The sequence below is a fragment of the Bufo bufo genome, chromosome 4 (genome assembly GCF_905171765.1).
Source record: "Bufo bufo chromosome 4, aBufBuf1.1, whole genome shotgun sequence".
Lineage (NCBI taxonomy): Eukaryota > Metazoa > Chordata > Amphibia > Anura > Bufonidae > Bufo > Bufo bufo.
Window position 1 is genome coordinate 493,317,224 of NC_053392.1, and position 23,851 is coordinate 493,341,074.

A 23,851-nucleotide genomic window follows, 5' to 3' on the forward strand; every position below is an offset into this window, starting at 1 on the left:
CAACTAGTGATCTGTGTTATCTAAAATGCGTATAACGCGCGGGTCGTGGGAAAGGCAGCCTAACATGAAGTCAGACATTTGTGCCAGAGTACCAACAGGCAAAACTTTGCTGTCATCATCAGAAGGTGAGCTAACCCATTAAAAGATTGTAGGTGAGAGCCTGCAGGTGAGATGACCCTGTAAAACATTATATGTGAGGGCCTGCAGGTGAGATGACCCTGTAAAAGATTGTAGATGAGGGCCTGCAGGTGAGCTGATCCTGTAAAAGATTATATGCGAGGGCCTGCAGGTGAGCTGACCCTGTAAAACATTATATGTGAGGGCCTGCAGGTGAGCTGACCCTGTAAAAAATTATATGTGAGGGTCTGCAGGTGAGCTGACCCTGTCTAACATTATATGCGAGGGCCTGCAGGTGAGCTGACCCTCTAAAAAATTATATGTGAGGGCCTGTATGTGAGTACATTAAACAACACATTTAAAATTCCTTTGTTCATCCGCTTTCCTCTGGTAAAGTCGAGAAGTCAGGGGCAATCCAGGCCTTGTTCATTTTTATAAGAGTCAACCTGTCAGCACTTTCAGTTGACAGGTGGATACACTTATCTGTTATAATGCCACCATCAGCACTAAATACCCGCTCAGACAAAACGCTGGCGGCAGGGCAGGCCATCACCTCCAAGGCATAGAGCGCCAGTTCGTTCCATGTGTACAGCTTGGATACCCAGTAGTTGTAAGGCACTGAGGGATCACTGAGGATGCTGACACGGTCTGCTATGTACTCCTTCACCATCTTCCAAAACTTTTCCCTCCTTATGACACTAGGCCACGCATCAGGGTGAGGGTGCTGGTGGGGTGTCATGAAACTGTCCCAGGCTTTGGAGAGTGTTGCCCTGCCTCTGTTGGAACTGCTGTGTGCTCCACTTGTCTCCCCTCCTTGGTTGCCCAAGGAAGTACGGACTCTGCCGCCAGCGTTGTCAGATGGAAATTTTTAGAGCAATTTTTCAACAAGGACCTTCTGATATTGCACCATTTGCTCGTCCTCTCCACCTTAGGAATGAGAGATGATTTCTCTTTGTAGCAAAGGTCGAGAAGGGTGAACACCCAGTAATCCGTGTTGTCTAACAAGAAGTCAGCCATGTGTGCCAGAGTACCAACAGGCAAGACTTTGCTGTCGTCATCAGGAGGATGACTCTCAATCTCCTCATCCTCTTCCTTCTCTTCTGCCCACCCATGCTGAACAGATGGAATTAAACTTCCATGAGTACTACCCTCTGTAGCGGAGGCAACAATCTTCTGCTCCTCCTCCTCTTCATCGTCCAATTTGCGCTGAGAAGACGGACAGAGGGTGGTCTGGCTATCACCCTGTGTAATGTTTTCTTCACCCATTTCCACCTCTTCTACATGCAAAGCGTCGGCCTTAATTGTGCAGCGAGCGTTTGAGTAGACACAGAAGTGGGATGGTTACGCTGATAATAGCGTTATCTCCGCTCACCATCTGTGTTGATTCCTCAAAGTTTCTTAAAACCTCACAGAGGTCAGACATCCATGCCCACTCCTCGCTTCTGATTACCGGAAGCTGACTGGAAATGCGATGACTGTGTAGCAGCTGGTATTCCACTACTGCCCTCTGCTGCTCACAAAGCTTGACCAACATGTGGAACGTGGAGTTCCAGCGTGTGCTCATGTCACACAACAGCTGGCAATTTCCAGCGCTGTTGCAGCGTTGACAGACCTGCTGAAGCTGTCGATGACTTGTGGAAATGTTCGCATACGAGGCGCACCTTCACCAGTAGCTCAGGCAAATTGGGGTAGGTTTTGAGAAACCGCTGAACCACTAAGTTTAAGACGTGGGCTTGGCATGGGACGTGTGTGAGCTTGCCGAGCTTCAAAGCTGCCACCAAGTTATGCAAATTATCACACACAACCATGCCTGGTTGTAGGTTGAGTGGTGAGAGCTACAGTTCAGTCTGGTCTCTTATCCCCTGAAACAGCTCTGCAGCGGTGTGCTGTTTGTCCCATAAGCATATCAGCTTCAGCACGGCCTGTTGATGCTTCCTCACTGTAGTGCTACACTGCTTCCAGCTACCGACTGATGACTGACTGGTGCTGCACACGGATAATTCGTAGGTGGAAGTGGAGGAGGAGGAGGCGGAGGAGGAAAAGTGGAGGTTGGAGCCACTAAGGTAGGTGCTGGCGGAAACTCTGATCGACGTAGGGCCCGCAATCCTTGACGTCGGTAGCACCTGTGCTATCCCAGGGTACGACTCGCTCCCGGCCTCCACAATGTTCACCCAGTGTGCCATCAGGGAAATGTAGCATCCCTGCCCGAATGCACTTGTCCATGTGTCTGTGGTTACTGCGTTGGTCAGGGCACGTGAGACATTTTGGGACACATGTGGGTGTAAGGCGGGCACGGCACACCTTTAAAAATAGTGGCAGCTTGGGACAGAGTATCGCGGAACGGCTGCCGACATTAGGCTGCGGAAGGACTCAGTGTCCACAAGCCTAAATGGCAACATTTCCAGGGCCAGTAACTGCAGACACCCTCTATAGGAAAAGTAAGTAAAAGTATAGAAAAAATATACTAGTTTTCACTTATATTTTTTCTATCTCTGGCCCTGACACACCAGGTATTGCACAGATGTCACAACTGTCACTGCAGACACCCTCTATAGAAAAAGTATGGAAAAGTATGGAAAAAATATATCACCACACACAATAGTTCTTAAAAGGACTTTTGGGTCTTTGAAATGTTTTTCAACTAAATAGATTGTGATCACACTCCCTACACTATCTGTCCCTTCATAAGCGCAGCTAATAATGAGCTGAACACGCGACATCGGATGCTATATAGCACCCGATCACGTGTTCCAGCCAGCCAATCACTGTAATGTCAGTAACCAACAAGGCTATGGCATTACAGTGATGGCAGTACTTACCTGCATGTTTATTGGCTGTGAAGCAGCGAAGAAACGTGCGGGGAGGAGACTCGAGCATGGCGCTCGAGCATATGTGGTACTCGGCCGAGTACTGCCATGTGCCGAGCATAGAGATGCTCAAGCCGAACTGCAGTTTGGCCGAGCATGCTCGCTGAACACTAATGTCCATGCATTCAGCCTTAAAAAATACAAATAAAAGGGGACGTCTAATTCCCCTCTGACTCTTTGAGGGGTGAGAGGAGAGTCAGAGAACGTGCATTTGTCTTTGAATGGAAGTACACAATTTCTCCTGACTGCCGAGGTGGCGCTAGAGTCCAAGACTCTGGGGATTGAGGTGTTAATCGACAGTGTGGCAGGGGTGAACCTGATTTATACTCAGTTCGTCCGTATGCACGGGATGTCTCCAAGTACATTAGAGAAAAACATTTTCATTTTTGCTATTGATTCTGCACCTCTAACTCAGAAGTCTTTATCTCAGATGGTGCATGACATTTGATTAAGGCCTCATGCACACGACCGGTGTGTGCATCCGTGGCCATGGTGCCGTTTTCCGTTTTTTTTCGCTAACCAATTGACTTTCAATGGGTCCGTGGAAAAATCGGAAAATGCACCGCTTTGCAGCCACATCCGTGATCCGTGTTTCCTGTCCGTCAAAAAAATAGGACCTGTCCTATTTTTTTGATTGACAACGGTTCACGGACCCATTCAAGTCAATGGGTCCGTGAAAAAACACGGATGCACACAAGATTGGCATCCGCGTCCGTGGTCCGTGGCCGTAAGCTACTTTCACACAGACAGATCCGCAGATCCGTCTTCATAAAAGCTTTTTCAGAGCTGAGTTTTAACTTCGTGAAAACTCAGATCCGACAGTATATTCTAACACAAAGGCGTTCCCATAGTGATGGGGACGCTTCTAGTTAGAATATACTTTGAACTGTGTACATGACTGCCCCCTGCTGCCTGGCAGCACCCGATCTCTTACAGGGGGCTGTGATCCGCACAATTAACCCCTCAGGTGCTGAGGGGTTAATTGTGCGTATCATAGCCCCCTGTAAGAGATCATGTGCTGCCAGGCAGGAGGGGGCACACCCTCCTCCCTCCCCAGTTTTAAATTCATTGGTGGCCAGTGGGCCCCCCTCCCTCCCTTGTATTTAACACCATGGTGGCCAGTGCGGCCGGCCCCACCTCCCTCCCCTGTAGTTAACACATTGGTGGCCAGTGCGGCCGCCCCCCCTACCTTCCCTGTAGTTAACACATTGGTGGCCAGTGCGGCCGGCCACCCCTCCCTCCCCTGTAGTACTGTAGATTCATTGGTGGCCAATGGGCCCCCCCCTCCCCCTCCTATTTAAAATCTCCCCCCCTATCATTGGTGGCAGCGGAGAGTACCGATCGGAGACCCAGTTTAATCGCTGAGGCTCTGATCGGTAACCATGGCAACCAGGACGCTACTGCAGTACTGGTTGCCATGGTTACTTAGCAATTTTTAGAAGCATTATACTTACCTGCGAGCTGCGATGTCTGTGACCGGCCGGGCGCTCCTCCTACTGGTGACAGGTCTGTGCTATAAGCAATGCGCCGCACAAACCTTTCACTTACCAGTAGGAGGAGCGCCCGGCCAGTCACAGACATCGCAGCTCGCAGGTAAGTATAATGCTTCTAAAAATTGCTAAGTAACCATGGCAACCAGGATTGCAGTAGCGTCCTGGTTGCCATGGCTACCGATCGGAGCCCCAGCGATTAAACTGGGACTCCGATCGGTACTCTCTGCTGCCACCAATGATAGGGGGGGAGATTTTAATTAGGAGGGGGAGGGAGGGGGGGGCCCACTGGCCACCAATGAATCTACAGTAGTAAAGGGGAGGGAGGGGGGGCGGCCGCACTGGCCACCAATGTGTTAACTACAGGGGAGGGAGGGGGGGCCAGCCGCACTGGCCACCAATGTGTTAACTACAGGGGAGGGAGGGGGGGCCGGCTGCACTGGCCACCAATGAGTTAAATACAAAGGGGGGGGGGTCTGCCCCCTGCTACCTGGCAGCACCTGCCAGGCAGCAGGGGGCAGTCATGTTCACAGTTCTTATAGTATATTCAGAGGGAACGCCTCTGTGTTAGAATATACTGTCGGATCTGAGTTTCACGATCTAACTCAAATCCAATGGTATATTCTAATATAGAGGCGTTCCCATGGTGATGGGGACGCTTCAAGTTAAAATATACCATCGGATTGGAGAAAACTCCGATTAGATGGTATAAAAGGGACTCCTGACTTTACATTGAAAGTCAATGGGGGACGGATCCGTTTGCAATTGCACTATATTGTGTCAACGTCAAACGGATCCGTCCCCATTGACTTGCATTGTAATTCAGGACGGATCCGTTTGGCTCCGCACGGCCAGGCGGACACCAAAACGACTTTTTTTTCATGTCCGTGGATCCTCCAAAAATCAAGGAAGACCCACTGAAGAAAAAACGGTCACGGATCACGGTCCTGCGGACCCCGTTTTTGCGGACCTTAAAAAAAAACGGTCGTGTGCATGAGGCCTAATACTGATGAGTGGCAGGGGCAATATTTGAATTTTCGCCAATTCTAGAATTCGAGATTATATTCTTGATTGTGAAAATCGGCAATGTAATATTTGCGTAATGCGTGCGAAATACAGGCGTGGGTCACTTATGCTACATTTTTCAAGCTGGTTTACGTTTTCTGAGACTGGAGAAAATGGTTTGCACGACAGAACATTAGAATAGCTTTATATGCAGATAGAGTGCTCCAATATATTTGCGCTTGCGAATTTTCAGCAATTAATGATGCGCATATTTTTTCGCAATACATGCAACTTGTGACATCACAGCACTATGTATGTAGCATGTATGTATGGACAGGAGAACCGATCACACTGCCTAACACCCTGCACTGGAACCTATCAGCTACACTATAGATCAATCTAACCTACACTAACTATCTCCCCCTAACTATTTGATTTATATATATAAGTTAACTGTCTAATTTAATACAACCAAGCACAGAGCACAGCAATGACACTGCTGTCTCTTTCATAACTGCAATAAACTTTAGAAAATAGCTGCTGGGGAAGTTTTTTTTATATAGTAAGGGGTAGGCAACTTTTCTATTGGTTGCTAGGGATGTTGCTAAGCTGTGACAAAGCCTTCTCATTGGCCTGCAAGCTAGAAGAAGGGAGGGATGATCCCTTGATTTATTCGTCATTGCGAATATATAGCACTATATTCTAAATATTTGCGAATTCTCGAAGTTCCGATATTCGAGATAAAAAAAATTTATACAAATATTTGCGCTCAACACTACCGATTAAGAGTGGGTGATCTTCATCAGGAATTCATCTCGTGTTTTATGTTGGAAGGTCTCCCTGCTCTGTTGGTTCTGGGTTTACCGTGGTTAAGCAAGCACAATCCAACCATCGATTGGGAAGCGAAACTGATTTTGGATTGGGGTGATTATTGCGTTGACAATTGTCTGAATGCATCTTTTTCTGCTTTAACCACTAAAACATTACCCTCTTTTATATCTAATTTTATGTATATGTATTTTCTGAAAGAGGATGCCAGGATTTACCTCAGCAACGAGAATATGATTGTTCAATCAACCTTATTCCCGGAGCTAAGTTGCCCAAATCTAGGTTGTATAACCTTTCTGGACCCAAAAGAACGGCCATGAGAGAGTATATTACTGAGAGTTTGGCTAAAGGACACATAAGACCTTCCAAATCTCCAGTGGCAGCAGGGTTTTTCTTTGTTAAAAAAAGGACAGAACTCTTAGGCCATGTCTGGATTTCCGTGAGCTCAATCGGATTACAGTCCGTGATCCTTACCCCCTTCCTTTGATTCCTGATTTGTTTAAACAGATTGTTGATGCTAAGATGTGCAATGAGCAGGATATGGGTATACTCACGCCAAATTATGCAATGACTGGGTCAGGTGTAGATGATAGTCTATGTTTTATTCGTGATGTCAATTTCAGAGTGCGCAGGGTACTATCACATTGCCCTTCCAAGGTATTATAACGCAGTCCCAGATCAGCGATGCCAGAGTGGTGTAATGGCCTATAATGTCTTTATAGGTGATGATTATTGTGTCAACGGTGTCTCCTACCTGGGTACGGCTGGACTCCTGGCTCCTGGCTCACTTGCAATAAATTTAGTGTAGTGATAGTAGGAGTAATAGAGGAATTTTGCAGCAGAAATGATGTCCAGACCCTTAGATGAAGTTCAAACTTTTCTTTACTGAAGATAACTTGAATCCAAACAGAATACAGCTTTGGTCTTTGGTCGCAGCAGATTTTGGTAATGGTTGGAAGGCATAAATCTTCTGCTTTATAAATCTGGAGCTTGCAGAATAAGACGTCTGCTTAGTAGCTCTGTAACTGTGGCAGGAATTTAGCTTCTGCACTTCTCTTTATCTTCTGCTTTGTGGGGACTGACTAGCTGAGGAGGAATATGGCTTCCCCTAGGTCTCTGGACTCTACTCACAGATAGGCTCACAGGGAATGCTTTCGTCCTGCAACTCTGGAAATTGTCTGCTTGCTTGTCATCCAGCTGAGGCTGCACGTCTCAGGCTGGGGATTTGATCAATGTCTCAGCCGAGACAAGATCCTGGCTTTCTTCCCTATACAGGGGGGACTCCTTACACACACACCCTACCCCTAGAAGAGGGTGGGCTACACTGACTCTAACTTCCTTCTCCACCCAAGCTGCAGGATGTGAGAACAGTCCACACCTCCACAGAGAGGGAGCTAAGCTGGAATCAATAATTCCAGCCTAGATGTACTAAAATGAAACTAATTCCTTACCAATCCATTGCTGCTACCTGCTGGTGAACATGGAAAATTAAAAGGAAATTTACATTTAACATAGTTTTAAATGCACAGTTGTGAAGATATGAGTAAAATCATATCAGATGACAAATGTAAAGGCTCTTAACAGATAGTAGCGGGGTAGAGGCGTGTAGTAACACAAATCTGGGGTGTTACATTCCCCCTTACTTTGAGTTAAACCGACCACGGTTTATGTTTAGGAGGGGAGAACAAGCTCTGGGGTACCCAAATAAATACAAAGTGCTGCATGAATTACACATAAAGATATACAAAGACAAACATAAAATGGCTACCCTGAGGTTCCTGCCTGCATGAGTAGGGTGTCCTAAGTAACAGTTTCCCTCTTGGTATACCCAGTGAACCAAAGGTCTGCACAAAGCAATCACTACTGACTAACTTTGAAGTGTTCTGAGCTCTTTAAACACTAAAGTATGCATCTTTACTCTGTAATCTCACCATTGTGTAATGAAATTCCTGCAAATGGAAGGGTGGCTTTATTCTGTATTCCCTTCCCTGCACCAAAGTCAAAATATAAGGCTTATAGCACGATCACTATGGTGACTATGGGTAGCTAAAATGGCTCTAAGGTTGAGGCGCCATACCTTAGGCAAAGGCACAGAAGGGGGAGATATCAGCTTCTCCATGCGCTTCTGGTAATCTCAGGAGGAGGGTATGATAATCCCATGAAATTCCTGGAAGACACCTCAGGATGGGAGCAATCCTGAACAAATAATAAACGGGAAGGAGGGGTCAAAAACTCCTCTAACCATTCCCGAAGCAGCGGGGTTACCCGTGTAGTTACTGGACCTACTTGGACTTACCACTTGGTCCTACCCTGGGTACCTATGGGCATATAACACCGGGTTTAGGCCATTAGTATTAAGCGTCCAGATAGGCAGTCCGTATAAAGGGGGGAAGAGACAAGAGCTGGAAAGCAAGGCACACAAAAGTAAGGTGCTACATATCTGGCTAAGTGCAAAAGTAAGTGCAATTTTACAATAAGTGCATGAAGGTCACATTGCGGCACCTAGAAAAGAATCCACACAATGGGCATATGTCACGGGGTTCCGAAGGTGCACTCGGTCCCCCATTGCCCGCAGAACTGTTGCTTAGCTTTTGGAATGAGGTTCTGTGTTTGACCTCATTCCCAGGGCGGCTTTACTAGCTGGGTGGCTCCTTGCTCCTAAGTCTGCCTTGAGCGCCGAGCTGATCACTCAGTGCTCGACTGGTTGGTCTGTCGGTCATGTGACGCTGGCCACGTCACATGACCCTCACTCCCCACTATAAATACAGGCAGCCTGCTGGCTACAGGTTGCCTGTTAATTTCTAGGTTCCTGGTATTTGTTGGACTGCTGAATACTTACCTGATCCTGTTCCTTGACCATCCTTTTGCCTGATCCTCCTGTACTGCGCATCCGTCCTGGTATTGTGACCTCGGCTCCCACCTGACTACTCTCTTAGGACTCCTCTTGTACTTCTCTGCTCTCCTGGTATTTATGACTCCGGCTTCTCCTGACAATTCTCTGCTTGCTCCATTTGTACTTTGCAGCTTTCCTGGTATTGACTCGGTCCATTCACGTCCTGTTGTTTGTCTGTCTGTCATCCCTGCACTTACTCCAAGTTAGGGATTGCCGTCCAGTTGTCCCCTGTCATTAGGACTCGCGAGGCAAGTAGGCAGGGCCAGGGGTAAGGGTGGAGCGCAGTGGTCACTTCCCTCCCCCCTGTGTGTGTGTGTACGCGACCGTTACAGATTAGCAGGCCCTAGGTACCCTCTATGATGAACCAGACAGGGCTCTAGTAGCCGAGACGGCTCTAAAGGCACTGGTTCAGGGCAATTTACCAGCGGAGGATTATTGCACCCAATTCAGAAAGTGGTGTGTCCCCTCAGGATGGAACGAACCAGCCCTGAAGAGTCAGTTCAGGTCAGGTCTGTCTGATAAATTAAAGGATCTTCCGGTCAGTTATCAACTTCCAGAGACCTTAGAGGAGATGATGACCCTTGTTGTCCGACTTGACCGACGGGTTAGAGAGAGACGACAGGAACAACAGTTCTCTTCCCAGATGGTGGTCCAGCCAGAGGCCTATCCCAGAGACAATGCTGAGGTCTCCACCGAGGAACCCATGCAGGTTGGCATGACCCGAGGGAATCTTCGCCGCAGACGTGGAGAATGCTTTTACTGTGGAGATTCTGACCATTGGATCAACCAGTGTCCTAAGAAGGTCCTCTCTGTCAAGTCTCCTAAGGCAAGGCAACCTAAAGACCAGGTACACCCTGAATTTTCTAAATGTAAGCTTTCGGTACCCATTACGATTTCTCTGGGAGTAGATAAATGGCCGGGTAAGGCCTTTATTGATTCTGGCTCAGCGGCTAGCTTTATTGACTCTGAGTATGCTGTTAGATTGGGTATTCCTATGTTTGCCTTACCAACTCCTATCCATGTCATGGCTATTGATGCTACTCCTCTTATTGGTGGTACGGTGAGCTTATGTACCTCGGAGATTTCTCTAACCGTGGGTGTGTGCCACTCAGAGAGATGTTCGCTTCTAGTCCTGGAGAACCTACCTGCTGAGGTGGTACTAGGGTTGCCTTGGCTCCGACTACATAACCCCACTATAGATTGGTCCAATGGGGAGTTGGTGAGATGGGGGCCTAAGTGTGACTCGTGCCTGTCCGTGGTACAGGCTGGGGTCTCAGTAAAGTCTGATACTTTACCCTCTGTTGTTAGAGAATATTCTGATGTATTCTCATCACCAACCCCGGAGGTTCTACCCCCCCCATAGACCTTATGATTGTACCATAGAGCTAGTAGAGGGGGCCAAGTTTCCTAAAGGACGAATTTATAATCTTTCTATGCCCGAACGCAAGGCCATGGAAGATTATATTAAGGAGAGCCTTGGTAAAGGGCATATTAGACCTTCTGTCTCTCCTATGGGGGCGGGGTTTTTCTTCGTTAAGAAAAAAGATGGTGGTCTTAGGCCATGTATCGATTACCGGAGATTAAATAAAATCACTGTCCAGAATAGATACTCCCTCCCATTGATTCCGGATTTATTTAACCAGGTCCTGGGGGCAACCTGGTTTTCCAAAATTGACCTGAAAGGGGCATACAATCTAATCCGAATCAAGGAGGGAGACGAATGGAAGACGGCGTTCAATACTCCGGTAGGACACTTTGAATATCAGGTGATGCCTTTTGGACTCAGCAATGCCCCAGCTGTGTTCCAAAACTTCATGAATGACATTCTTAGGGAGTTCTTAGGTAAATTTGTTATTGTCTATCTTGACGACATTTTGATATTCTCTCCTGACTTCGAATCCCATGTGTCTCATGTTAGACAAGTATTAGAGGTGTTGAGGGAGAATCAGCTATCCGCTAAACAAGAGAAATGTGTCTTTGGTGTGCAGGAGATTCTGTTTCTAGGGCATGTTCTGACTCCTCACGCCTTCAAGATGGATCCTGGTAAGGTACTAGCAATTAAGGAATGGGTAAGACCTTCATCCTTAAAGGCCTTACAACAGTTCTTAGGTTTCGCCAATTACTATCGTAAATTTATTATGAATTTTTCCGTAATTGCTAAACCGTTGACCAACCTTACTAAGAAAGGGGCGGATTTGGAGAATTGGTCTACTGAGGCCATTTCTTCATTTGAAAAATTAAAAAAGGCATTCAGTAGCGCTCCCATTCTGATCCAGCCTGATCAGGAGAAACCTTTTATTGTGGAGGTGGATGCGTCCGAGGACGGCGCAGGAGCAGTCCTTTCACAAGGTCCTGCCAGCCTCACTAATCTGAGACCATGTGCCTTCTTCTCCAGGAAATTCTCTCCCACGGAGAGAAACTACGACATAGGGAATAGGGAGCTACTGGCCATTAAATGGGCATTTGAGGAGTGGAGGCATTTTCTGGAGGGGGCAAGGCATTGTGTAACTGTTGTCACTGACCATAAAAACCTTATGTTTCTCGAGTCTGCTAAGAGGTTGAATCCCCGTCAAGCCAGATGGGCTCTGTTTTTTACTCGTTTTGATTTTTCCATCACGTTCAGGCCGGGAAGTAAAAATGTGAAGGCGGACGCATTATCTCGGAGCTTCCAGGCTTTTCAACCTACTGAGGTACCACCTGAATCTATCCTACCAGCAAAAATCTTCTTAGCAGCTCTTACCCAGGATATCTCGGCTCGCATTAGGTCGGAACAACATCTGGCACCGGTATCCACCCCAACAGATAAGTTGTTTGTTCCCGTACAATTTCGTCTCCAGCTGTTGGGTGAGTGTCACGATTCTGCCTTTTGTGGACATCCGGGTGTTGAGGGCACTAAGGATCTGGTTTCTAGATCTTATTGGTGGCCCACTCTAACTAGGGATGTCAAGTCCTATGTGTCAGCCTGTGAGGTTTGTGCCAGGTCCAAGACACCTAGGACTCGCCCTGCTGGTAACCTACGACCTCTACCCATTCCCAGTAGACCCTGGTCCCATATCTCGATGGACTTTATAACTGACCTACCGCTGGTGAAGGGTAAGACTGTAGTGTGGGTAGTGGTGGATAGGTTTAGCAAGATGGTCCATTTCATTCCCCTGTCTAAACTCCCGAATGCCAAAACCCTGGCGTCTATTTTTGTGAAAGAAATTGTTCGATTGCATGGTATCCCGGAAAATATTGTTTCGGACAGGGGTGTGCAGTTTGTGTCCAAATTCTGGAGGGCCTTCTGTCAAAGATGTAAAATTTCGTTGTCTTTTTCTTCCGCCTACCATCCTGAGAGTAATTGGCAGACTGAACGCCTTAATCAGTCTGTGGAACAATTCCTGAGGTTGTATGTTGCTGATGACCAGCAATTATGGGTCAAATTCCTTCCGTTGGCTGAATTTGCTCTGAATAACCGTGTCAATTCTTCTGCTGGGGTCTCCCCTTTCTTTTGTAACCATGGTTTTCATCCCCGTTTTCATTCTGGGTCGTCCGTCTCCTCCTCTAACCCTGAAGCTGATAAACTCTCCTCCGAACTGTGCACAGTTTGGGCCCGGGTTCAATCGAACCTAGAAAAAGCTCAATGTTCTCAAAAACTCAAGGCCGATAGGAGACGTTCAAGGGGGGTAAACTTTCAGGTTGGGGATAAAGTATGGTTGTCCTCCAAGAATCTATCTCTCAAGGTACAGTAGGTGAACCCGATTTTGTGTCAATCTCGCTCTCTTTCTCGGCGAGATTGAGCACCTACGAGCCCCATCGCGGGAGCCAGCGCCGAGCTGGCTTGCCGCGATGGAGACAGAGCCGTCATAGAAGCGACGGGAGATCCGACTTGGATTCCCGCCAATTCTACACGTGTGCGGCGTTTGTTATGAATCCTGAGGGGGAAGTCCCCGCCGGATTTTAAATAAAAATCCGGCATGGGTCCCCACCTCAGGAGCATACCGGGCCCTTAGGTCTGTTATGGGTTGTAAGGAGAGCCCCCCCTACGCCGAAAAAAACGGCGTAGGGGGTCCCCCTACAATCCATACCAGACCCGTATCCAAAGCACGCTACCCGGCCAGCCAGGAAGGGAGTGGGGACGAGTGAGCGCCCCCCCCCTCCTGAGCCGTACCAGGCTGCATGCCCTTAACATGGGGGGGTTGGGTGCTCTGGGGCAGGGGGCGCACTGCGGCCCCCCCACCTCAGAGCACCCTGTCCCCATGTTGATGAGGACAGGGCCCCTTCCCGACAACCCTGGCCGTTGGTTGTCGGGGTATGCGGGCGGGAGGCTTATCGGAATCTGGGAGCCCCCTTTAATAAGGGGGCCCCCAGATACCGGCCCCCACCCTAAGTGAATGAGTATGGGGTACATCGTACCCCTACCCATTCACCTGCAAGAAAAGTGGTAAAAACACAAATAAACCACACAGTGTATTAAAATATTTTATTTTTCTGCTCCGGAGGCCGCCCCCTGTCTTCTTTATTAGCTCTTTTACCAGGGGGGGCTCTTCTTCTTCCGCAATCCCAACGGGTCTTCTCCGCTATCCGGGGGGTCTTCTCAACTCTCCGGGGTTCTCCTTCTGTCTTCGCCGCTCTCCGTTGTTGACACGGCGCACCCCGGTTCTTCGTCTCGCGAGATCTCGGATTTTAAATAAAAATTTAGCGAGACGAAGAACCGGGGTTCTCCTTCTGTCTTCGCCGCTCTCCGTTGTTGACTCGGCGCACCCCGGTTCTTCGTCTCGCTAAATTTTTATTTAAAATCCGAGATCTCGCGAGACGAAGAACCGGGGTGCGCCGAGTCAACAACGGAGAGCGGCGAAGACAGAAGGAGAACCCCGGAGAGTTGAGAAGACCCCCCGGATAGCGGAGAAGACCTGTCGGGATAGCGGAAGAAGAAGAGCCCCCCCTGGTAAAAGAGCTAATAAAGAAGACAGGGGGCGGCCTCCGGAGCAGAAAAATAAAATATTTTAATACACTGTGTGGTTTATTTGTGTTTTTACCACTTTTCTTGCAGGTGAATGGGTAGGGGTACGATGTACCCCATACTCATTCACTTAAGGTGGGGGGCCGGTATCTGGGGGCCCCCTTATTAAAGGGGGCTCCCAGATTCCGATAAGCCTCCCGCCCGCATACCCCGACAACCAACGGCCAGGGTTGTCGGGAAGGGGCCCTGTCCTCATCAACATGGGGACAGGGTGCTCTGAGGTGGGGGGGCCGCAGTGCGCCCCCTGCCCCAGAGCACCCAACCCCCCCATGTTGAGGGCATGCAGCCTGGTACGGCTCAGGAGGGGGGGGGGGGGGGGCGCTCGCTCGCTTTTTATTTAAAATCCGGCGGGGACTTCCCCCTCAGGATTCATAACAAACGCCGCACACGTGTAGAATTGGCGGGAATCCAAGTCGGATCTCCCGTCGCTTCTATGACGCGCTTGCTGGGATGTGCTGTCACTATTCCAGTGAGTGCGAGATCTCGGCACCATGTCGCCGAGTATCACCGCGACGCTGTCGTGCTAAAAGCACAATATCACAAACACCTACTGTAACTTCTAAAAAATTTGCTCCTCGATTTATTGGACCATATAAGATCACGGAAGTGATTAACCCGGTATCTTTTAGGTTGGAGCTGCCTGAGTCATTCCACATTCATAATGTGTTCCATAAATCTCTGCTTAAAAAATATTTTGAACCGGTAGTACCATCAAAAGCCTCGCCTCCGCCAGTTCTTGTTAATGATGCTGTCGAGTATGGGGTGTCTAAAATAGTGGATGTCAGGAAGGTGCGTAATTCCTTGCAGTACCTGATTCCCTGGAAGGGGTATGGACCTGAAGAGAGATCTTGGGTACCTGCCAGGGAGGTTCATGCTCCTAGACTTGTTCGTAAATTTCATTTAGAACACCCTGAAAAGCCATCGCCTGAAGTCTTGGGTCCGGTGGCCCCTCGTAAAAGGGGGGTACTGTCACGGGGTTCCGAAGGTGCACTCGGTCCCCCATTGCCCGCAGAACTGTTGCTTAGCTTTTGGAATGAGGTTCTGTGTTTGACCTCATTCCCAGGGCGGCTTTACTAGCTGGGTGGCTCCTTGCTCCTAAGTCTGCCTTGAGCGCCGAGCTGATCACTCGGTGCTCGACTGGTTGGTCTGTCGGTCATGTGACGCTGGCCACGTCACATGACCCTCACTCCCCACTATAAATACAGGCAGCCTGCTGGCTACAGGTTGCCTGTTAATTTCTAGGTTCCTGGTATTTGTTGGACTGCTGAATACTTACCTGATCCTGTTCCTTGACCATCCTTTTGCCTGATCCTCCTGTACTGCGCATCCGTCCTGGTATTGTGACCTCGGCTCCCACCTGACTACTCTCTTAGGACTCCTCTTGTACTTCTCTGCTCTCCTGGTATTTATGACCCCGGCTTCTCCTGACAATTCTCTGCTTGCTCCATTTGTACTTTGCAGCTTTCCTGGTATTGACTCGGTCCGTTCACGTCCTGTTGTTTGTCTGTCTGTCATCCCTGCACTTACTCCAAGTTAGGGATTGCCGTCCAGTTGTCCCCTGTCATTAGGACTCGCGAGGCAAGTAGGCAGGGCCAGGGGTAAGGGTGGAGCGCAGTGGTCACTTCCCTCCCCCCTGTGTGTGTGTGTACGCGACCAATACAGCATATGATATTTGAATGTTGCTCAACCTGTAAACTTAAGTGCAAAAATATATTGCAATAATATAGCAATAGAGATCACAAAGAGCTCAGTTACACGTTTGAGTCCTTTCTTTGGGTGCAAGCTTATAACGTTGCATTGCCTGTAGACTTATTGGAAAGACAGTGCAAAAACATTATGCATTTATTAGTGCAATATTACGCTCAAATATGACTTGAGTCCTGTTACTTGAAGTGCTTGATGTAGAATTCTCTGGAAACAGGTAAAAGTCAATTGTAATCCACAGGAAATAATAGAGTTAATTATAATCCACACAAGGTAGTGGGTAATTGCCACCATAGGTAGTTTTCCTCACAGAAAAGTCTGGAAATCTTCCACCTGGGTCCCATATTTGAGGACGCAAAAGTTCTTCTTTGGACTGTGTAATCTCAACAACTGTAATTCCAGCAGAAACTTCATCTGCGGTCTCCTGGTGAGTTTCTGTGGCAGGACTTGGAACTGCAGCTTCACCCTCTTCTGAAGGATCCTCTGTAGGCCTTGGCCTTTTCCTTGTAGGTGACAGGTTCTCTGGACAGCAAAGAGCTCCGGATTCCGTGGTGGCTCTGGAGTGTGCGTGAAGCAGTATCAGTGGACTCCACACTGGTAGGTAGGTCACTTTCAGTGGCTGCCGGAACTGATAGAGTCATATCAGGTGTGCTGTCTTCAGCAGGCGGCTGAGAAGAAGACATGGAGGCTTCATACAATTCCTTTTCTCTGTGCTTTTTTTCCTCCACAATTTCTTTATATGTTTTTATACGTTTTCTTCTTTCTGACAAGTCATCCTCTCCACTAAATATCCTCTCTATCTTTTACCGTTCTTCCGCTCTCTTTAGCAAGTCCTGTAATGTACTGTATTTTTCGCCCCATAAGATGCACTTTTCCCCCCAAAAAATGGGGGGAAAATGCCCCTGCGTCTTATGGGGCGAATGCTGACATTTTTACATCGCGGGCTGCGATGTATGAGCGAGCGGGGAGGGACTGGGAGGAGGAGCTGGGGGCCGGCAATAACGGCGGGTCCGGTGCAGTCACTGTACCCCGGCCCCGCCGCTCCAGTGCTGCACTATATAAATATAAAATGTCTCATTCAATTAAAAGTGATTAAACATGCCCCCCCCCCACTTTTAATATTACCGTACACCCTAACAGCTTCTGTAGAATGCAGGCAGGCAGGCCGGGCGGGCGGCAGCGCAACTCCCTGATGTCACGTACCTGCGCCGCCTACTTTATAAATGAAGCTGGCGGAGCAGGCACGTGACATCAGTGAGTGACGTGCCGGCCACCCGACCTGCCTGCCTGCGTTGTACAGAAGCTGTTAGGGTGTATGGTAATATTAGGAGTGAGGGGGCATGTTTAATCACTTTTAATTGAATGAGACATTTTATATTTGTATACTGCAGCACTGGAGTGGTGGTGGGGGGGAATCTATAGACTGGGGGGGTCTGTGGATGGCACTGTTATGGGGTGGGGGGGTCTGTGGATGGCACATATATAACAGTGCCATCCACAGATCCCCCATAACAGTGACATCCACAGATCCCCCATAACAGTGCCATCCACAGATCTCCCATAACAGTGCCATCCACAGATCCCCCATAACAGTGCCATCCACAGATCCCCCATAACAGTGCCATCTACAGATCCCCCATAACAGTGCCATCTACAGATCCCCCATAACAGTGCCATCTACAGATCCCCCATAACAGTGCCATCCACAGATCCCCATAACAGTGCCATCCACAGATCCCCATAACAGTGCCATCCGCAGATCCCCCATAACAGTGCCATCCGCAGATCCCCCATAACAGTGCCATCCACAGATCCCCAATAACAGTGTCAGCCACAGATCCCCTCTGTAACAGTATCCTTCACAGATCCCCCATAACAGTGTCCATCACAGATCCCCCCATAACAGTGCGTCATCCTCAGATCCCCCCATAACAGTGCGTCATCCACATATCCCCCATAACAGTGCCATCCCCAGATCCCCCCATAACAGTGTCCTTCACAGATCCCCCCATAACAATGTCCTTCACAGATCCCCATAATAGTGCCATCCACAGATCCCCAGTAATAGTGCCATCCACAGACCACCATTAGTTCCAAACCCACCAAAAGCACACCTTTTGGTCAAATTTTTTTTTTCTTATTTTCCTCCCCAAAAACCTAGGTGCGTCTTATGGGCCGGTGCGTCTAATAGGGTGAAAAATACGGTACTCCACCTGCGGGCTTTCCATTGGGCAAGGTCATCCTGCCAGGTGACCTCCTCATCACTGCTGAAACTGTTGAGGAACACAAGTGGGCGCTCCTGAATCTTGTAGCTCAGGCTGGCTGCCATGATGGAGCTCCACTGACCTCTTGTGGCAGTTCCTGGTACTGTCTGGGTAGTGAGGCTGGTCAAAGCTATGGTGAGCTGCTGTACATCGGGAACTCAGAACTCCTGGGGCAGAAGGACTCAGAACTCCTGTAGTGGCTCTAGCAAAGGTGTCTCCAGTGGTGGTAACAGCAGGAATGGAGCGTTCTTTCTAGGCAGCGGAGTGGGAGCTTCGGTCGCCTCCGTCGAGCCAACCGGCGTGATGAGGGACACCTTACAGACCTCCCTGGGACTAGTGGACGTATTGGAATTCCCCGGGCACGGTTTCGGGGCGGCTGCGGGCTGGACCGGGGCCTCAGGTAATGGGGTTGTTACTACCTGGCGCTGCGGCCGGGTGGCCGGTTCTAGTGCATCGTCCTGCTGTGCTGCTGTCATTGCGGACACGGTCGCGGCTTGATCCGGTGCTGTTGCGCTGGTCCCTGGGCCAGGCGGTGAAATGCTCAAGTATAGTTGTCCCCTCAAGGGCCTTCTCAGTCGGAGTCATCGCCTCCACGGAAGTGGGCTTGAGTGCAGCGGCCATATTGGTTTCCGGGGTGGTGGCCATCTTTCTTGCTTCTTCTGTCATGATGAGTGCAGTAAGTAAGGGTGGAGCCTGAGTGGAGGAGTCTTTACTCCCTTGGCTTGCAGTGCACAGTTCTTGGTGGGCAGTATTCAGGTTTCCTGCTTCTAGAGGGGCGTAGTCAGCATTTTTGCACTCCTGAGAGGGCATTCCTGTGTTTTCCAGCTTCTGAAGGGCATGAAGAAGCGGAGCCATTACAGAAACATGGCGAATTAACACTTGGAGTGCTGGTGCGCACGGTTAAACGCACCAGAGTCAGTTTTCAGGATTTTGGCACAGTCTGTAGGCCTTATAGAAGGATAGGCACACAGTCCGATCCTGTTGGCACACAGTTCGATCCTGTTGGCACACAGTTCGATCCAAAAATGCAATGAGCAGGATAACTGACGCCAAATTATGCAATGACTGGGTCAGGTGTAGATAATAGTCTATGTTTTGTTCATGACGCCAATTGCAGCGTTCGCAGGGTACTATTACAGGGCCCTTCCGAGGTATTATAATGCACTTCCCAGATCAGAAATGCCAGAGTGGTATAATGGCCTATAATGTCTCTATAGGTGATGATAATTTTGTCAACTGTGTCTCCGACCTGGGTACGGCTGGACTCCTGGCTCACTTGCAATAAATTGAGTGTAGTGATAGTAGGAGTAATAGAGGAATTTTGCAGCAGAAATGATGTCCAGACCCTTAGATGAAGTTCAAACTTTTCTTTACTGAAGATAACTTGAATCCAAACAGAATACAGCTTTGGTCTTTGGTCCCAGCAGATTTTGGCAAGGATAAGAAGTCTGCTTAGTAGCTCTGTAACTGTGGCAGGAATTTAGCTTCTGCACTTTTCTTTATCTTCTGCTTTGTGGGGACTGACTAGCTGAGGAGGAATATGGCTTCTCCTAGGTCTCTGGACTCTACTCACAAATAGGCTCACAGGGAATGCTTTCGTCCTGCAACTCTGGAGATTGTCTGCTTGCTTGTCATCCAGCTGAGGCTGCAGGGCTCAGGCTGGGGATTTGATCAATGTCTCAGCCAAGACAAGATCCTGGCTTTCTTCCCTATACAGGGGGCACTCCTTACACACACAACCTACCCATAGCAGAGGGTTGGGCTACACTGACTCTAACTTCATTCTCCACTCAAGCTGTAGGATGTGGGAACAGTCCACACCTCCACAGAGGGAAAGCTAAGCTGGAATCAACCATTCCAGCCTAGATGTACTAAACTGAAACTAATTCCTTACCAATCCATTGCTGCTACCTGCTGGTGAACATGGAAATTTACAAGGAAATTTACATTTAACATAGTTTTAAATGCACAGTTGCGAAGACATGAGCAAAATCATATCAGATGACAAATGTAAAGGCTCTTAACAGATAGTAGTGGGGTAGAGGCGTGTAGTAACACAACTCGGGGGTTTTACAGATATTCTCCAAGTAGTACTTATGCCTCATGCACATGACCGATTCTGTGGTCCGCATCCGAGCCTCATTTTTTGCGGCTCTTGTGCGGACCCATTCACTTCAATGGGGCCGCAAAAGATGCGGACAGCACTCCGTGTGCTGTCCGCATCCATTGCACCGTTCCGTGGCCCCGCAAAAAAAATATAGCATGTCCTATTCCTGTAGTGAGTTGGGATGGCTCACCCTCCGACTAACAAGGAATGGGTGCTCCCCCTAAAAAAGAGATACCCCAATCTTATAAGGAATGCAAAGTGTAATGAAATAGTGGGGCACACCTACACCCGGAATTGACACAGAACGCTAGCCAGTGATACTGCTATTGTGATTTATTACATAAGAACATAAAATATCAAGGATTAATAGTACATCTATAAAATATCAATAAAATACAGCTGTGTACATAAGGTAATATATTATACTAAAAATTGATGTAACCAATCTAAGGTATTGAATAGGTGCACTTGATAATGTCGTAGTTGGATAATGTTACCAACAGTCTTGTAAATTAATACTGGATTGTAGCCAATATATTGTTTTGTTAAATATCCAACTTTGGTGTACTTGTAGTGTGTGTGGTTCCCCTTTATGTCGACGATTTTTGCAACGACTTGTGGATGTAAAAAGTTCCGGTATAAATGATGCCTTACAAATGAGGATAATTTTCTCTCAGTTTGTTAAATGTGTACTCGTAGCTATAACGTAACCATCTGCTACTACACCGTTAATTCAAGCTGTGTTACTCACTGTTTGGAGCGATGATGTCCGAGGTTTTCTTGCCTAGCGTTGCGTCCCACATGTTGCGGCACGGAAGGTCTTACCTCCGGTTTATTCAACAGTGAGTAATGAACTTTTAAGGCTTTGAACAGTCCGCTAGAAAACTAATAAAGTAAAAATAATTATGATTTAATATGAATCGTACTGCCTCCATTATGTATTCTATTTGTTGAATATGTAATTGTCCATCTTGTAATAGTTGCTTTTTCATGGCTTGAATACCTTGGTCATGATGAATCACTGCATACATTTGTATTATCTGGGTTGTATCCTTAGTGTACAATCTAGTCCTTTTCACCACGGGTTGTAATAATCTGTCGATATATTGCGACAGATTGGCCGTGAGTGAATTTATGCCCAAAATAATTGGTCGTCCGGGTGGATTGGTTTGATTCTTGTGTAATTTATATTCCTCTTTTGATAATATTTCTTGTTCCAAACCTCTATTGCACAGCTCGGTTAACTCTATATAGTATTCTTGTGTTGGATCTGATTTTAATTTCTTATATGTATTGACATCAGCCAATTGTCTTTTACATTCCTTATTATAGTTTTCCGCCTCCAAAATGACGATTGCTCCGCCTTTATCTGCAGGGCGTATAACTATATTGTTTTCTTTCTGTAATTGTTTAATTGCGGGATAGGTTATTATTACTCATGTTTTTTAATGTTTTCACTTTTCTTATATCACATTCCACTGATTGTCTGAACGTGGCCATTTCATGACTTACTTCCTGTCTAAGGTATTTTGTGGATCTGCTTTTCAAATCTGTATGTGCAAAGATTTGTTTAACAGATACGACTGTTTCTATACTGACAGGATTCTTCATATAATATTTTTTCAGACACAATTTTCTAATGAATTTTTCTACTCCTATGTAAGTATCAAATTTATTAAGTAGAATCGTTGGCGCAAATTTAAGTCCTTTATTTAATAGATCTATTTGAGGTTTTGTGAGAGGTATAGTGCTTAAATTTACTATGGCATTAGAAGTGTCCATTTGTGCTGTGTCTATCTGTTGTGGTTTTTTCTGCCTTTTTCCCCTACGTAATTTTTTCTTCCTTTGTGTATTTGTGGTCTGTATTGGTGTTGTTGTGTGTGATGTTGCTCTCTGTAGTGTGTAGGCTCCAATTGTTGTGTTTTGTGGTGATGTTGTGATCTGTGATTCTATTCCTGACTGTTGTGTCGGTATCTTAAATTGTATTGATGTCTGATTGGAGATTTCATCTGTGTCCTGTGTATGATTGTGGTGTTCGTTGTCGTGGTCGTGCTCTGTGGTGAGGGGGGGTTTGATCTAAAAAATGGTTCTCAGTAAAAACTTAATATCTATTGGTTGTGGGTATTGTATAATTATTTTGTGTATCCAAGTGTGTATCCCTTAACTCCACAGGTTCCTGTGGTTTTAACTGTTTGGTGTGATTCTCCTCTATTTGCTTATTCCTAGTATTTTATAAGGAAAGTAAAAGACAATTGGCTGATGTCAATACATATAAGAACTTAAAATCAGATCCAACACAAGAATACTATGTAGAGTTAACCGAGCTGTGCAATAGAGGTTTGGAACAAGAAATATTATCAAAAGAGGAACAAATATATACTGAATACTCAAAAGGACTAGATCGTACACTAAGGATACAACCCAGATAATACAAATTGTGGAAAAAATACAATGGGATCCAAATTGGACTATAGGTACACTAGACATGCAGGCTTTGTATACAGTGATTCATCATGACCAAGGTATTCAAGCCATGAAAAAGCAACTATTACAAGATGGACAATTACCTATTCAACAAATAGAATACATAATGGAGGCAGTACTATTCATATTGAATCATAATTATTTTTACTTTGACACTGAGTTCTATGTGCAAACACAGGGCACAGCCATGGGCACCAGGTTTACCCCCAGTTATGCCAATTTATTTATGGCTAAATGGGAGCAGAACATTATTGCTCCCAAACTGGGGGCAGACCTGGTGCTCTGGAAACGATTTATAGACGATGTGCTGTTTATTTGGCGTAACGATCAGGCATCTCTTGATCTTTTTTGGAAGAAATTAATGACAATTTACTAAACTTACACTTTTCAGCCATGACAAGCATGTCCTCTGAGTTTTTAGATTTACAAATCACTATAGAAGACAATAGCCTAGTGTGTAGCACTTATCAAAAGCCGACATAAAAAAATAGCTACATACTATACAACAGTTGCCATTTACCACAATGGCTTGTAAACATACCTTCAGGTCAATTTTGATGCATTAAAAGAAATTGTTCCAAACAAGAAAAATTTGAGGAAGAAGCAATAAATTTAAGAGATTCATTTTTACAGAAAAAATACCCATCAGAAATAATAGAATCCTCATAAGAAGCAGTCCGCAGATTAGATCAAAAACTTTTTCTGTGGACAACTTCGAAACACCAAAATCCAGCACAAATGATAATATAAGATTAATATTACCATTTAATTCACAACATAAAAAGATCAGATATATAATTAATAAACATTGGCACCATATCGTCAAAGATAAAATAATAGGGCATATATTACCCAATAAACCTCACATTACTTTCACTAAGGCTCCAAATTTAGGTTTGTTGGTAGCCCCCACAATCACCAATAAAGCTACAAAAACACAATCAATCCAAAAATGGATGGGCCTTTCAGGCTTTTATAGATGTGGATCATGTATGGGGTGTAAAGTTACCTCATTCCCCAAAAAAACTATTGAGGTCAAATCCAAGAGAATTTCTGACATGCAATACGGAGAGTGTTATATACATCATAC